This window comes from Tachyglossus aculeatus, unplaced genomic scaffold, assembly GCF_015852505.1.
Source record: "Tachyglossus aculeatus isolate mTacAcu1 unplaced genomic scaffold, mTacAcu1.pri scaffold_12_arrow_ctg1, whole genome shotgun sequence".
NCBI lineage: Eukaryota > Metazoa > Chordata > Mammalia > Monotremata > Tachyglossidae > Tachyglossus > Tachyglossus aculeatus.
The window spans coordinates 1,262,092-1,278,035 of record NW_024044858.1 but is presented as its reverse complement, the minus strand read 5'-3'; the positions used below and the strand labels follow the sequence as shown (position 1 = coordinate 1,278,035).

The following is a 15,944-nucleotide window of genomic DNA, read 5'->3' as shown; positions in this document are numbered from 1 at the left end:
CTAACAAAATAAAATAAATAGAATAGATAGGTGCAAGTAAAATAAATAAATAAATAGAGTAATAAATATGTACAAACATATCTAATCAATCAATCAATCGTATTTATTGAGCGCTTACTGTGTGCAGAGCACTGGACTAAGCGCTTGGGAAGTACAAGCTGGCAACATATAGAGACAGTCCGTACCCGACAGTGGGCTCACAGTCTAGAAGGGGGAGACGGAGAACAAAACCAAACATACTAACAAAATAGAAGAAATAGAATAGATAGGTACAAGCAAAATAAATTAATAGAGTAATAAATATGTACAAACATATATAAGCAATCAATCAATCGTATTTATTGAGCGCTTACTGTGTGCAGAGCACTGTACTAAGCGCCTGGGAAGTCCAAGCTGGCAACATATAGAGACAGTCCCTACCCAACAGTGGGCTCACAGTCTAGAAGGGGGAGACGGAGAACAAAACCAAACATACTAACAAAATAAAATAAATAGAATAGATAGGTGCAAGTAAAATATATAAATAAATAGAGTAATAAATATGTACAAACATATATAATCAATCAATCAATCGTATTTATTGAGCGCTTACTGTGTGCAGAGCACTGGACTAAACGCTTGGCAAGTATAAGCTGGCAACATATAGAGACAGTCCCTACCCGACAGTGGGCTCACAGTCTAGAAGGGGGAGACAGAGAACAAAACCAAACATACTAACAAAATAAAATAAATAGAATAGATAGGTGCAAGTAAAATAAATAAATAGAGTAATAAATAAATAAATAGAGTAATAAATAAATAGAGTAATAATAAATAAATAGATTAATAATAAATAGAGTAATAATAAATAGAGTAATAAATAAATAAATAGAGTAATGAATAAATAAATAAATAGAGTAATAAATAGAGTAATAAATAAATAAATAGAGTAATAAATAAATAGAGTAATAAATAAATAGAGTAATAAATAAATAAATAGAGTAATAAATAAGTAAATAGAGTAATAATGATGATGATGATGGCATTTATTAAAGACTTACTATGTGCCAATCACTATTCTAATAACAATAATGATGGCATTTATTAAGTGTTTACTATGTGCCAAGCCCTGTTCTAAGCGCTGGGGAGGTTTCAAGGGGATCAGGTGGTCCCACGGGGGGCTCACATTAATCCCCATTCTCCAGATGAGGGAACTGAGACCCAGAGAAGCGAAGTGACTGGCCCCGAGTCACCCAGCCGGCAACCGGCCGAGCCGGGATTTGAACCCATGACCTCGGACTCCAAAGCCCGGGCTCCTTCCGCCGAGCCACGCTGCTGCTCTGCCTGGCGACGCTCGCCGCGCCGTGGGTGACCTGCCAGCTGCCGTGTCGCTTACGGGTTTTTTTTTTTGCTCATCCCGGTTCTCGCGAACAGGCATTTGACTCTCTTCCTCCCTTCAAGGCCCTACTGAGAGCTCACCTCCTCCAGGAGGCCTTCCCAGACTGAGCCCCTTCCTCTCCCCCTCGTCCCCCTCTCCATCCCCCCCGTCTTACCTCCTTCCCTTCCCCACAGCACCTGTATATATGTATATATGTTTGTACATATTTATTACTCTATTTTACTTGTACATATCTATTCTATTAATTTTATTTTGTTAGTATGTTTGGTTTTGTTCTCTGTCTCCCCCTTTTAGACTGTGAGCCCACTGTTGGGTAGGGACTGTCTCTATATGTTGCCAATTTGTACTTCCCAAGCGCTTAGTACAGTGCTCTGCACATAGTAAGCGCTCAATAAATACGATTGATGATGACGATGATGGCCAACTCCTGGTTGCCGAGGGTATCGGGTATCTGGTTCATCAGTGGTTTCCAGCATCTGTCATTGACGTCACCCCGCCTCCGTTATCAACAACCGCCAACGTCTGTCGGATGATCGACGTGCCAAAGGACTGTAGCGGGAAAGACGGGATGCAGGGATTAATAAAAGGAAAGGCCGCGCTCCTCTCCTTGCGGTGTTGACACTCAAAAGCGGGCCCCGCCGAGCCGGTCACGAAGAGCAGAAATGAGGGATTTAGCGACAGACGGCATTAGCTTCTTTCTACAGAGCAGCGCCCAGTATGTAGTAAAGGCAGTTTTCCCTGTGTGCCGTTTTCACTATCTGTGGCGGAAACATTATAATAATAATAGTGATGGTATTGAAGCGCTTACTATGTCCTTCCCTTCCCCACAGCACCTGTATATATGTTTGTACATATTTATCACTCTATTTATTTTGTACATATCTATTCTATTTATTTTGTTAGTATAGTTTTGTTCTCTGTCTCCCCCTTTTACACTGTTAGGTAGGGACCGTCTCTACATGTTGCCAGCTTGGACTTCCCAAGCGCTTAGTCCAGTGCTCTGCACACAGTAAGCGCTCAGTAAATACGATTGAATGAATAGTAGGTGCTTAACAATTATTATTATTATTAGCATGGTGCCACCACAGAACCTCAGAAAGTCTGTGGTAGCTGCTGCTGAAGCAGATCGTAGCCACTGTTTTGACCGGACACTGAGCCATGAGCAGCCTGAAATTCTAATAATAATAATAATAATAATGATAACAGTAATGATGGTATTTGTTAAGCGCTTAACTATGTGCCAAGTAACAGTGGTCCTAAGCGCTGGGGCAGATTCAAGGCAATCAGGTGCTGTTTGTTGAACGCTTACTGTGTGCAGAGCATTAGAGAAGCAGCGTGGCTCGGCGGAAAGAGCCCGGGCTTGGGAGTCAGAGGTCGTGGGTTCTAATCCCGGCTCTGCCCCTTATCTGCTGTGTGACTTTGGGCAAGTCAGTTCACTTCTCTGTGCCTCAGTTACCCCATCCTTCAAATGGGGATTAAAACTGTGAGCCCCATGTGAGACAATCTCATTACCCTGTATCTACCCCAGTGCTTAGAACAGTGCCTGGCACGTAGTAAGCGCTTAAAACAAATACCAACGTTATTATTATTATTATTATTACTATTATTATTATTATTATTACTATGCCCTTGGAGAGTACAAAACAACAGAGTTGGTGGGTACATTCCCTGCCCACACCGAGCTTTCAGTTTAGAGGGGGAGGCAGACAGGCAGACATTAGAGAAGCAGCGTGGCTCAGTGGAAAGAGCCTGGGCTTTAGAGTCAGAGGTCATGGGTTCAAATCCCGGCCCTGCCAATTGTCAGCTGTGTGACTTTGGGCAAGTCACTTCACTTCTCTGGGCCTCAGTTCCCTCATCTGTAATAGGGGAATTAAAGCTGTGAGCCCGCTGTGGGACAATGATCACCTTGTAACGGCCCCAGCGCTGAGAACAGTGCTTTGCACATAGTAAGCGCTTAATAAATGCCACCATTATGATTATTATTATTAATAATATAAATAATTTCTAATACAGAATATGATTTGGGGAAGGGCTCTTGGAGGAGATGTGCCTTTAATAATGCCGCACTGTTGGGCAGGGACTGTCTCTATATGTTGCCAATCTGTACTTCCCAAGCGCTTAGTACAGCGCTCTGCACACAGTAAGCGCTCAATAAATACGATTGATGATGATGAATAATGCCTTGAAGAGGGGGAGAGTGGTGGTTGGTGTGTAGGGAGTTGGGAGGGAGTTCCAAGCCAGAGGGAGGATGTGGGAAAGGGGTCCGCGGCAAGATAGATGAGATTGAGGCACAGGGAGTAAACTGACGATAGTGGAGTGAAGTATATGGGCTGTATATCACCTGTATATATGTATATATGTTTGTACATATTTATTACTCTATTTATTTTATTTGTACATATCTATTCTATTTATTTTATTTTGTTAGTATGTTTGGTTTCGTTCTCTGTCTCCCCCTTTTAGACTGTGAGCCCACTGTTGGGTAGGGACTGTCTCTATATGTTGCCAATTTGTACTTCCCAAGCGCTTAGTACAGTGCTCTGCAGACAGTAAGCACTCAGTAAATACGATTGATGATGATGATGATGATGATAGTAAGCGCTCAATAAATACGATTGATGACGATGATGATGATGGGCCGTAGTAGGGGATCCGAGAAGTAAAGTAGGAGGAGGCAAGTTGAGTGTTTTAAAGCTGACGGTAGTAATGATAACTGTGGTATTTGTTAAGCGCTGTGCCAGGCACCGTCCCAGTCGCTGGGGGTAGGTACAAGCAAATCGGGTTGGACGCAGCCCCGGCCCACGCGGGGCTCACGGTCTCAATCCCTATTTTACAGGGGAGGTAACTGAGGCACAGTGAAGTGATCTGCCCAGGGCCACACAGCAGACAGGTGGCGGAGCCAGGAATCGGACCTTCCGACTCCCGGGTTCCTGCTGTATCCACGGGGAGTTAAAGATTTGTGTGCACAAGTGCCTAGGTGACGGAGAAATCAATCAATCAATCGATCGTATTTATCGAGCGCTTACTGTGTGCAGGGCACTGGACTAAGCGCTTGGGAAGTCCAAGCTGGCAACATATAGAGATGGTCCCTACCCACCAGTGGGCTCACAGTCTAAAAGAGGGAGACAGGGAACAAAACCAGACATACTAACAAAATAAAATAGAATAGAATAGATAGGTACAAGTAAAATAAATCGAGTAATAAATATGTAAAATAAATAAATAGAGTAATAAATATGTACAAACATATATAATAATAATAATAATAATGATGATGGCATTTATTAAGCACTTACTATGTGCAAAGCACTGTTCTAAGCGCTGGGGGGATGCAAGGTGATGAGGTTGTCCCACATGGGGCTCACAGTCTTCATCCCCATTTTACAGATGAGGGAACTGAGGCACAGAGAAGTGAAGTGACTTGCCCAAAGTCACACAGCTGACAAGTGGCAGAGCCGGGATTTGAACCCATGACCTCCGACTCCAAAGCCCGTGCTCTTTCCCACTGAGCCATCAATCATCAATCAATCAGTCGTATTTATTGAGCCCACTGTTGGGTAGGGACTGTCTCTATATGTTGCCAACTTGCACTTCCCAAGCGCTTAGTCCAGTGCTCCGCACACAGTAAGCGCTCAATAAATACGATTGATGATGATGATGATGATGATCGAGCGCTTACTGTGTGCAGAGCACTGTACCAAGCGCTTGGGAAGTACAAATGTGGCGGTGAGGGGCAAGGGGGATGAGCGATTTTATTTTGTTAGTATGTTTGGTTTTGTTCTCTGTCTCCCCCTTTTAGACTGTGAGCCCACTGTTGGGTAGGGACTGTCTCCATGTGTTGCCAACTTGGACTTCCCAAGCGCTTAGTACAGTGCTCTGCACACAGTAAGCGCTCAATAAATGCGATTGATGATGATGATGATGATTCATCGGGACCAGCCTCCTGGAAGAGATGTGGTCTCAGAATGCCAGGCCGGATAGCACTGCCCGAGGCCCAAGACGTCGGCGTCCATTTAGAAATTGCAGTCGCTTGGAAATTGTCGAATCACTCCGGTCCCTGGTACGTTATGTCCTGAGAAGAAAGCGAAGGAGTCCGGCGAGCGAAGGCCGTCTTGCTGGTGTTTTTTAGAAAATTCTTTCCGGGCGCCAAGTGGGTTTCGGTGCGATTTCTTTGTTGACAGGGCAGCCTGGAGTCGGAAAGGACGGATGGCAGTTCTGTTTAAGGCCGTGGTCCGTTGGCATCGAGTTGCCACGGAGAAATTAACTAGTGCTGGACCGCTAATTGCCGTCGGCCCGGAGGTTGCCGGGGTGTCTCGTTTCCTAATTATTCACGTGAAGAGTTGGCCTGTGAAATTCCACGTCGTGCGGGCAGGCTGCGGCAGGAGGATGGGCCAAGTAGGGAAAATAAGTACCGACTGGCTCCGCTTGCGTCTAGCCAGAGCGCGGAGTCGGCGGGGGAGACTGGGCTTACGATGCTGCCTGGGTCTCTCAGAGCTCGGCTTCACCTGGGCTTCATTTAACGTCTCCGGGCCTCAGTTACCCTATCTGTAAAATGGGGACCAAGAGCGTGAGCCCCGTATGGGAAAGGGACTGTGTCCTACCTCCTCCTCCTCATCATCAATCGTATTTATTGAGCGCCTACTGTGTGCAGAGCACTGGACTAAGCGCTTGGGAAGTACAAGTTGGCAACCCATAGAGACAGTCCCTACCCATCAGTGGGCTCACAGTCGAAAACTTGTATCTACCCCACAGCTTAGAACAGCGCTTGGCACACAGTAAGCGCTTAACAAGTATTATTATTATTATTATTGTTACCTGCCCCTCCTTGCCCCATAACTCCTGCTTTAAGACGGGCATCCTGGAAGTTTCACGTCCTACCTCATCATCATCATCATCATCATCAATCGTATTTATTGAGCGCCTACTGTGTGCAGAGCACTGGACTAAGCGCTTGGGAAGTACAAGTTTGCAACACATAGAGGCAGTCCCTACCCAACAGTGGGCTCACAGTCGAAAACTTGTATCTACCCCACAGCTTAGAACAGCGCTTGGCACACAGTAAGCGCTTAACAAGTATTATTAGTATTATTATTGTTACCTGCCCCTCCTTGCCCCATAACTCCTGCTTTAAGACGGGCATCCTGGAAGTTTCACGTCCTACCTCATCATCATCATCATCATCATCATCATCATCAATCGTATTTATTGAGCGCTTACTGTGTGCAGAGCACTGGACTAAGCGCTTGGGAAGTAGAAGTTGGCAACCCGTAGAGACAGTCCCTACCCATCAGTGGGCTCACAGTCGAAAACTTGTATCTACCCCACAGCTTAGAACAGCGCTTGGCACACAGTAAGCGCTTAACAAGTATTATTATTATCATTGTTACCTGCCCCTCCTTGCCCCATAACTCCTGCTTTAAGACGGGCATCCTGGAAGTTTCACGTCCTACCTCATCATCATCATCATCAATTGTATTTATTGAGCGCTTACTGTGTGCAGAGCACTGGACTAAGCGCTTGGGAAGTACAAGTTGGCAACCCATAGAGACAGTCCCTACCCATCAGTGGGCTCACAGTCGAAAACTTATATCTACCCCACAGCTTAGAACAGCGCTTGGCACACAGTAAGCGCTTAACAAGTATTATTATTATTATTATTGTTACCTGCCCCTCCTTGCCCCATAACTCCTGCTTTAAGACGGGCATCCTGGAAGTTTCACGTCCTACCTCATCATCATCATCATCATCATCATCATCAATCGTATTTATTGAGCGCTTACTGTGTGCAGAGCACTGGACTAAGCGCTTGGGAAGTAGAAGTTGGCAATCCGTAGAGACAGTCCCTACCCATCAGTGGGCTCACAGTCGAAAACTTGTATCTACCCCACAGCTTAGAACAGCGCTTGGCACACAGTAAGCGCTTAACAAGTATTATTATTATTATTATTGTTACCTGCCCCTCCTTGCCCCATAACTCCTGCTTTAAGACGGGCATCCTGGAAGTTTCACGTCCTACCTCCTCCTCCTCCTCCTCATCATCATCAATCGTATTTTTTGAGCGCTTACTGTGTGCAGAGCACTGGACTAAGCGCTTGGGAAGTACAAGTTGGCAACCCATAGAGACAGTCCCTACCCATCAAGTGGGCTCACAGTCGAAAACTTGTATCTACCCCACAGCTTAGAACAGCGCTTGGCACACAGTAAGCGCTTAACAAGTATTATTGTTATTATTATTGTTACCTGCCCCTCCTTGCCCCATAACTCCTGCTTTAAGACGGGCATCCTGGAAGTTTCACGTCCTACCTCATCATCATCATCATCATCATCAATCGTATTTATTGAGCGCTTACTGTGTGCAGAGCACTGGACTAAGTGCTTGGGAAGTACAAGTTGGCAACACATAGAGACAGTCCCTACCCATCAGTGGGCTCACAGTCGAAAACTTGTATCTACCCCACAGCTTAGAACAGCGCTTGGCACACAGTAAGCGCTTAACAAGTATTATTATTATTATTATTGTTACCTGCCCCTCCTTGCCCCATAAGCCTGGCTTTAAGACGGGCATCCTGGAAGTTTCACGGGAGATGGGAGCTTGGCTGCTTTCCTGCTACCCTGATGGGGTGGGGGCCCTGCTCTCCCCCCCGAGCACAGACCTCGTAGGGAGCGGAAGGTCACTCGAGGCTCTCGGAGAACAGCTCCCTTCAGCCCGGGTCCATCTGGAAGCCTGAAGTAACTAGCGCGGAGTCCATGTCCCCTCTGTGGATCGGACACACCTCTGGCATCTCTACCGGACTGCTTGAATGGCGGCGTATCCCCTCTCCCATCCCCACTGACCATCGTCATTAGGGAGAAACCCCGTCCCTCCCGGGAGGGCAGGGCGGGGATTATTTAGACCATTGGGGAGGTTGTGACGCTTGAATTGTACTCTCCCAAGCGCTTAGTACAGTGCTCTGCACACCGTAAGCACTTGCCGCCGACCCCTGGCCCACGTCCTGCCTCTGGCCTGGAGCGTCCTCTCCCCACCTTCAAATCCTTACTGACGGCACGTCTCTTCCGAGAGGCCTTCCCAGACCAACCCCCACTTTCCCTCATCTCCCTCTCCCTTCTGCGTCGCCCTGACTTGCTCCGTTTGCTCCCCCCACCCCATCCCCACAGCACTTGTGAATATATCTGTGATTTTATTTATTCGTATTGATGTCTGTCTCCCCGCACCTAGACTGTGAGCTCGTTGTGGGCGGGGATTGTCACTCTTTATCGTTGTAATGTGCGTTCCCGGGCGCTTAGTAGAGGGCTTTGCACACAGTAAGCACTCAGTCCATACAACTGAATGGATGAATGAACTCTGGACCCAAATGGGAGAAAACACATCCTGGGTGAGAAAGTGTCATAACCTCCCCAAGTGTCCTTCCAAGCCCAAGACGTGACTATCCCAGCCCTCTCCCACTTACCACTCTTCCTCAGTCCTCTAAAACCTAGAAAATCCTAAAATCCAGGGTTCAGGTGTCCAGCTTTTTGTAGTTATCGGCCCCTGACCCTCCAACATGATACTTCAAAGCCAGTAGCAAAAAGTCTACTTTCATTCCGGGTAGAATGAGCGAAACTCAAGAAGTGGCGGGGAATTCCTGCATTCATTCATTCATCCAATCATGTTTATCATCATCATCATCAATCGTATTTATTGAGCGCTTACTATGTGCAGAGCACTGTACTAAGCCCTTGGGAAGTACAAATTGGTAACATATAGAGACAGTCCCTTCCCAACAGTGGGCTCCCAGTCTAAAAGGGGGAGACAGAGAACAAAAGCAAACATACTAACAAAATAAAATAAATAGAATAGATATGTACAAGTAAAATAAATAGAGTAATAAATATGTACAAACATATATACATATGTACAGGTGTTTATCATCATCATCATCAATCGTATTTATTGAGCGCTTACTATGTACAGAGCACTGTACTAAGCGCTTGGGAAGTACAAATTGGCAACATATAGAGACAGTCCAGGTACCATCAGGCCAGGCCACTGACGAGAGGTGGAAAGGCCTATAGCATTAAAATCGAGCCCTGTCATACTAGTTGTAAATTTTAAAATGATCATTATAATAAATTAGGTAACAATACCCCCTGGCAACCTCTGGGCCGAGGGTGCTAGTTAAGATTTGAGCCAAGCCATACAGCTTCAAAGCCCGACTCTAGTGCTCCTTCCTTCCGCATCTAGCCAGGGAGAGCAGATGTAATTAGATGTAATTAGCATCACCCGTCCCGGAACGGGCAGCAGTTTCCAGTGATCCGTCAGTTGATCGGATTCCTCCCTGGCCTCTGAGAGACCAGGCTAGAAACTCACAAGGGGTCGGAGCAAAGGAAGGGTTTATCATTAGACTTTAAGCTCGTTATGGGCAGGGAATGTGTCTGCTAGTTTCTCTTATATCGTCCTCTCCCAGTTGCTTAGACCAGTGCTTTGCACCTACTAATTGCTCGATTGGCTTGGGCTAAGAAGAGTGCTACACAAAGACATTTCTAAATGGGTCTCACTATTAGCATGGACATTATGCATCCTAATCAAGTTTCCAGGCTCCGCAGCCCCACCACGTTTCACTTTTACCAGTTTTAATTAGGGCACGGATGATGCTGGCTCCCTAGGCGGTCATGCATTTTGCATTCACACTCTCTACCCTCCTTGAATACATAATCGGCCTAATTCGGGGACAGCAGGTTCCCGGAGTCTGAATACCCGGAGCCCAAATGCACGACATCCTCATCCCTGACGAGCTCTCTAGAGGGTATTTGTATACTCCCTGTAGGTCCCGGAGACTGCCCCTCCCCGTTCCGTGGCTCTAACAATTCCCCAGAGCTAAAAAAATTCCGAGAAGATTAGGGTGAGGGCTACTCGGGACTCAGAAGCAGTGAATCCGCAGCTGGGAAGCTGAAGCCGGAACGGAATGAGGGCATGCATGTGAGCGGTTGGCATCAGATTGTCACTGCATTGCCTCGTGACGGAGCCCGCCGTCGGATATTTCCGCAAACCCCCAGCCGTGTGCTGTAACAAGTTACAAGTGATCGTATTCGAAGATGCTCACCGTCACTGTAGACGGCACTACCATCCTTCCCGTCTCACAAGCCCGCAACCTTGGGGTCATCCTCGACTCTGCTCTCTCGTTCACCCCTCATGTCTCTTAAAGGAGTTCCACTCTCCTGGCTTCAAAAGCTTCAATCAGTGCTACTTATCGGGTGCTTACTATATGCTGAGCGCTGCACTAGGTGTTTGGGAAAGTGCAGCAGAGTTCGGAGACATGCTCCCTGCCTACAAGGAGCTTACAGTCCACAAGGGGAGACGGACATTAAAATAGCTTGGGGACAGGTGAAATAGTAGAGCGTGGTAAACTAAGTTCACTCCGCTATCGAGGAATGATAGTCTCTTCCTAGCCCAGCGATCTGAGTCCTGAAAAGGGCAGGAAAAATTCTGCAAGGGACGGTGATAGATTCGGAGGTATAGGTCCTGCCTAGGCTAGGAAAAAAAGGCCGACGGGAGAGGTGTTTTCAAGTTTATGAAGGAAGCCCTGTTATGCTGTTTGTGCGCTGGGAATCAAACGGGAGAAATTGGGCCGGAATTCCAGCATATGAAAATATTGAGAGTAACTATCAGTGTGATAATAATAATAATAATAATGGCATTTATTAAGCGCTTACTATGTGCAAAACACTGTTCTAAGCGCTGGGGGGTTACAAGGTGATCAGGTTGCCCCCGGCGGGGCTCACAGTCTTCATCCGCATTTTACAGATGGAACTGAGGCCCAGAGAAGTGAATGAAACCATCGGTCCAGTGATCCTTCACCGGGCAGTCAGCAAAGGAGAGCGGGGTCTTGAGCCTGAGTGTCAGCTCGTTGTGGGCAGGAAACGTGCCTACCAACTCTTTTAATAATAATAATAATGATAGCATTTATTAAGCGCTTACTATGTGCAAAGCACTGTTCTAAGCGCCGGGGGGGTTCCAAGGTGATCAGGTTGTCCCACGGGGGGCTCACAGTCTTAACCCCCATTTTACAGATGAGGTCACTGAGGCCCAGAGAAATGAAGTGACTTGCCCAAAGTCCCACAGCTGACGATTGGCAGAGCCGGGGTTTGAACCCATGCCCTCCGACTCCAAAGCGCGGGCTCTTTCCACTGAGCCACGCTGCTTCTCTAAGTTGGAGATATACAAGTTGGAGAATGCCGGCAAATGCCTCGAAGCTAAAGGTGAGGCGTTTTTCTTGTTCTGGGGGAAATTTCTAGTGACTGGAGGCGTGGATAGTCACGACAGAGTCATTTCAAAGCATCACAAGTATTACTTGTTTTGCATTATATCCTCCCAAGTGCTTAGCATAGTGCTCTGCGCAAGGCGAGCACTCAGTAAATGCCATTGACGGACTGATTGGAGATTAATGCCCCTTAATCAATCAATCAATCAATCAATCAATCGTATTTATTGAGCGCTTACTATGTGCAGAGCACTGTACTAAGCGCTTGTACTAAGCTAAGTACAGTGCTCTGCACATAGTAAGCGCTCAATAAATACGGTTGATTGATTGATTGATTGGGAAGTACAAATTGGCAACATATACAGACAGTCCCTACCCAACAGTGGGCTCACAGTCTAAAAGGGGAAGACAGAGAACAAAACCAAACATACTAACAAAATAAAATAAATAGGATAGATATGTACAAGTAAAATAAATAAATAAATAAATAGAGTAATAAATATGTACAAATATATATACATATATGCAGGTGCTGTGGGGAAGGAAAGGAGGTAAGATGGGGGGGATGGAGAGGGAGAGAGCGTTTCATTCCACAGCAAATTTCCCTCCTTTAACTTGCTGTCAAGCTCTGGGGTGAGCACTTCGTAAAATTTCTCAGTTAAAAAGAATAACTAATAATAACTAATGACTCAGAGTCACACTGTATACTTCTGAAAGCCTAAGCCTAGGTGAGGATATGCCTGTCGTGCTGTAATGTTGCAACACAAAGGCCGAGTGAGTCCGGGCGATAAAGCCTGGGCCCGAGTTTTATTTTTGAATATTTGTCTCAAATCCCTCCCAGGTGACGGATGAGATTTCGTAGGGTGTAGCTCTGTCGGCTTATACAGAACAGGCAACTGAGGGGGGCTGAGGAGTCCTCCCCCGGAAATAAAACTAGGAAAAGTTATCTAGGGTCTGTCCGTTCTCGATAGTTCGGCAATCACCTGCCTAGAGGAAGGGGTCCGAACCGGATCATCTCAAAGTACCTTTCACATCGGGTTTTATGAAGAAAATTAGGCCCCCGAAAGGCATTCAGCCTGAAACCCTCTCATCTTGATCGTATCTAATAAGCTCATACAATGTGCATTAAAAAAGCACTTTTCACTGTGTCCGGGGGGATTATTTAAAATCCAGGTAAAACATAATCCCGGGCCTGAAAGAAATTCACAATCTAAATGGAGAATCGGTCTGTCAGAGGCGTTCTTTGAGCATTTTTTTATGTACAGAGTACTGTACTAAGCATTTGGAGAGTGCAGTAAAGTTAGTAGACGTGATCCCCGCCCTCAGGGAGCTTACAGTTCACCCGAGGAGGTGTCACTTCAAGCTTAACATGTCCAAAACAGAATTCCTTATCCTCCGACCCAAACCCTGTCCTCCCCTTCAGTGAGTTTCCCATCACTGTAGATGCCACCACCATCCTTCCTGTCTCACAGGCCCTTAGCCTTGGTGTTATCCTTGACTCCCCTCTCTCATTCAGCGGCGTGGCTCAATGGAAAGAGCATGGTCTTTGGAGTCAGAGGTCACGGGTTCAAATCCCGCCCCCACCAGTTGCCAGCTGTGTGACTCTGGGCAAGTCACTTCACTTTTCTGTGCCTTAGTTACCTCATCTGTAAAATGGGGATTAAGACTGTGAGCCCCACGTGGGACAACCCGATCACCTTGTAACCTCCCCAGAGCTTAGAACAGTGCTTTGCACATAGTAAGCGCTTCATAAATGCCATCATTATTATTATTCAATCCAGATATTCAATCCATCACTAAATCCTGTCGGTCCCACCTTCACAACAATGCTGAAATCTGCCCTTCCCTCTCCATCCACGTGGCTCAGTGGAAAGAGCCCGGGCTTGGGAGTCAGAGGTCATGGGTTCTAATCCCGGCTTTGCCACTTCTCAGCTTCTGACTTCGGGCACGTCACTTAACTTCTCTGGGCCTCAGTTCCCTCATCTGTAAAATGGGGATTAAGATTGTGAGCCCCACGTGGGGCAACCGTGGTTACCTTGTATCCCCCCCAGCGCTTAGAACAGTGCTTGACACATAGTAAGCGCTGAACAAATACCAACATGACTATTATTATTATTATCCAAACAGCCATCACGTTAATACAGTCACTCATCTTATCCCACCTGGATTACTGCATCAGCCTTCTTACTGACCTCCCGGCCTCCCGTCTCTCCTGACTCCAGTCTATATTAACGCTCTGCTGCCCGAATCATTTTTTTACAAAAATGTTCAGGACATATCATCCCGCTCCTCAGAAAACTCCTTCCTCAAATCGGACTGATAGTTACCCTCCCCGCTCCCTTCAAAGCCGTATGGAAGGCACATCTCCTCCGTGAGACCTTCCCAGACCCTCTTTTCTTCTCCTCCCACTCCCTTCTGCATCGCCCCGACTTGCACCCTCTGTTCTTCCCCCTTCACAGGCCGGCAACACTTATGTACATATCTGTAATCTTATCTGTTTGCATTGGTCGGTCTCCCCGCCTCCAGACTGTAAGCTCGTTGTGGGCAGGGCATGTGTCTCTTTATTGTTGAATCATACTCTCCCAAGTGCTTAGCGCAGTGCCCTGCACAAAGTGCTCAGTAAGTACGATTTAATGAATGCATGAATGAATTTACAAACACAGGAGCAAAGTGGGTATGTAAGTGAGTATGTGCTTAAATGGTAGCGTATCATCATCATCAATCGTATTGATTGAGCGCTTACTATGTGCAGAGCACTGTACTAAGCGCTTGCGAAGTACAAATTGGCAACATATAGAGACAGTCCCTACCCAACAGCGGGCTCACAGTCTAAAAATGTATATACTGAAGTGCTATGGGTAATATAGAGTGCCCAAGTGCGTACTTGGGGTGGGACTTCTGAGCTAGTAGTTGGAAGGAATATGACCCAGCACTTAGAACAGTGTTTGGCACATGGTAAGCACTTAAATACCATAATAATAATTATTATTACCTAGGGAGAATAAAAATTGATCATGAACAGCTTTTAAGATAGGGAGAGCTGGGGTCTGGTGGATTTCAGTGGGGAGGGAATACCGTGAGGGAGGGTGAGCATAGCAAAGGGTGGGAAGTGGGAGAGATGATAGTAACTGTGGTATTTAAGTGTTTACTAGTGTCAAGCACTGGGGTAGATAGGCCCCACATGGGGCTCAATGTCTAAGCAGGAGAGAGAACAGGTGTCGAATCCCCATTTTGCAGACGAGGGAACTGAGGCCCAGAGATGTGAAGCGACTTGCCCGGGGTCACACAGCAGAGAAGTGGCGGTGCTGGGATTAGAACCCAGGTCCTTTGACCGCCAGGCCCTTTTGCTCTTTCCACTAGGCCATGCCGCTTCCAGTGATGAGAATGAGGCCCCCGTGAGTAGTATTGTGAGAGAAACTAAGAGTTCAAGACGGGGAACGGTGTGGGTAAGAAAGTGGGATAACTAGGAGGGGAGAGATCTGATAGAGCCAATGGACAGAAGTTTCTGCTTGATTTATAAAAACATGGGTCGTTGAAGGTCTCTTCGGAGAGGGAACATGGGTGCAGGGAGAGGGATTAGAAAAATGGTCCGGGCAGCAAAGTGAAGTCTGAGCTGGGTGGGGGAGAGATTGGCGCCAGGGAGACGGGCAAGGAGGCTGATTGCCGTAGTCCGTCCAGGATATGATAAGTGCCTGAACCAGGGCAGTGGCCGTTTGGCTGTAAAGGAAGGGGAAGATCCAGGAAATGTTGTGGAGGAAAAACTGACAGGATTTATCAACAGATTAAATAAGAGAGAGAAAAGAAAGGGAGGAGTCAAGGATATACCAAAGCTGTGGGTTTCAGAGAGAATGGGGTGGGGGGCGGTCAATTGTCATAGGTGGAGGAGGGGATTTCAGAAGGAAGAAAAGTTCAGTTTTAGACGTATTCAGCAACCCAGTTAAAACGATGAAAAAGAAGAAAATCTGGAGGGATTCGAGTCAAGAATAATCAGCGATAAAACTGGGTCAAGCTCTGGCAATATGTTTATATCAGGCGCAGCCCGTGGTTTTATTTTTTTATGGCATTTGCTGAGGGCTCACTACGTGCCAGGCACTAAGGGCCGGGGTAGACACCAGCTAATCAGGTTGAACACAGTCCCTGTCATTCAATCAATCAATCAATCGTATTTATTGAGCGCTTACTGTGTGCAGAGCACTGTACTAAGTGCTTGGGAAGTACAAGTTGGCAACATATAGAGACAGTCCCTACCCAACAGTGGGCTCACAGTCTAAAAAGTGGGCTCACAGTCTAAAAAGCCACGTAGGGCTTACAGTCTTCATCCCCATTTT

At 46.5% G+C, this 15,944-nt stretch overlaps 1 protein-coding gene across 1 annotated transcript in view; it reads left to right on the top strand.

Moving 5' to 3' along the window:
- The window catches only part of UNC13B (unc-13 homolog B), a 210,215-nt gene that overhangs the window by 74,669 nt on the left and 119,602 nt on the right, over positions 1-15,944 (top strand). The window lies entirely within an intron of this gene.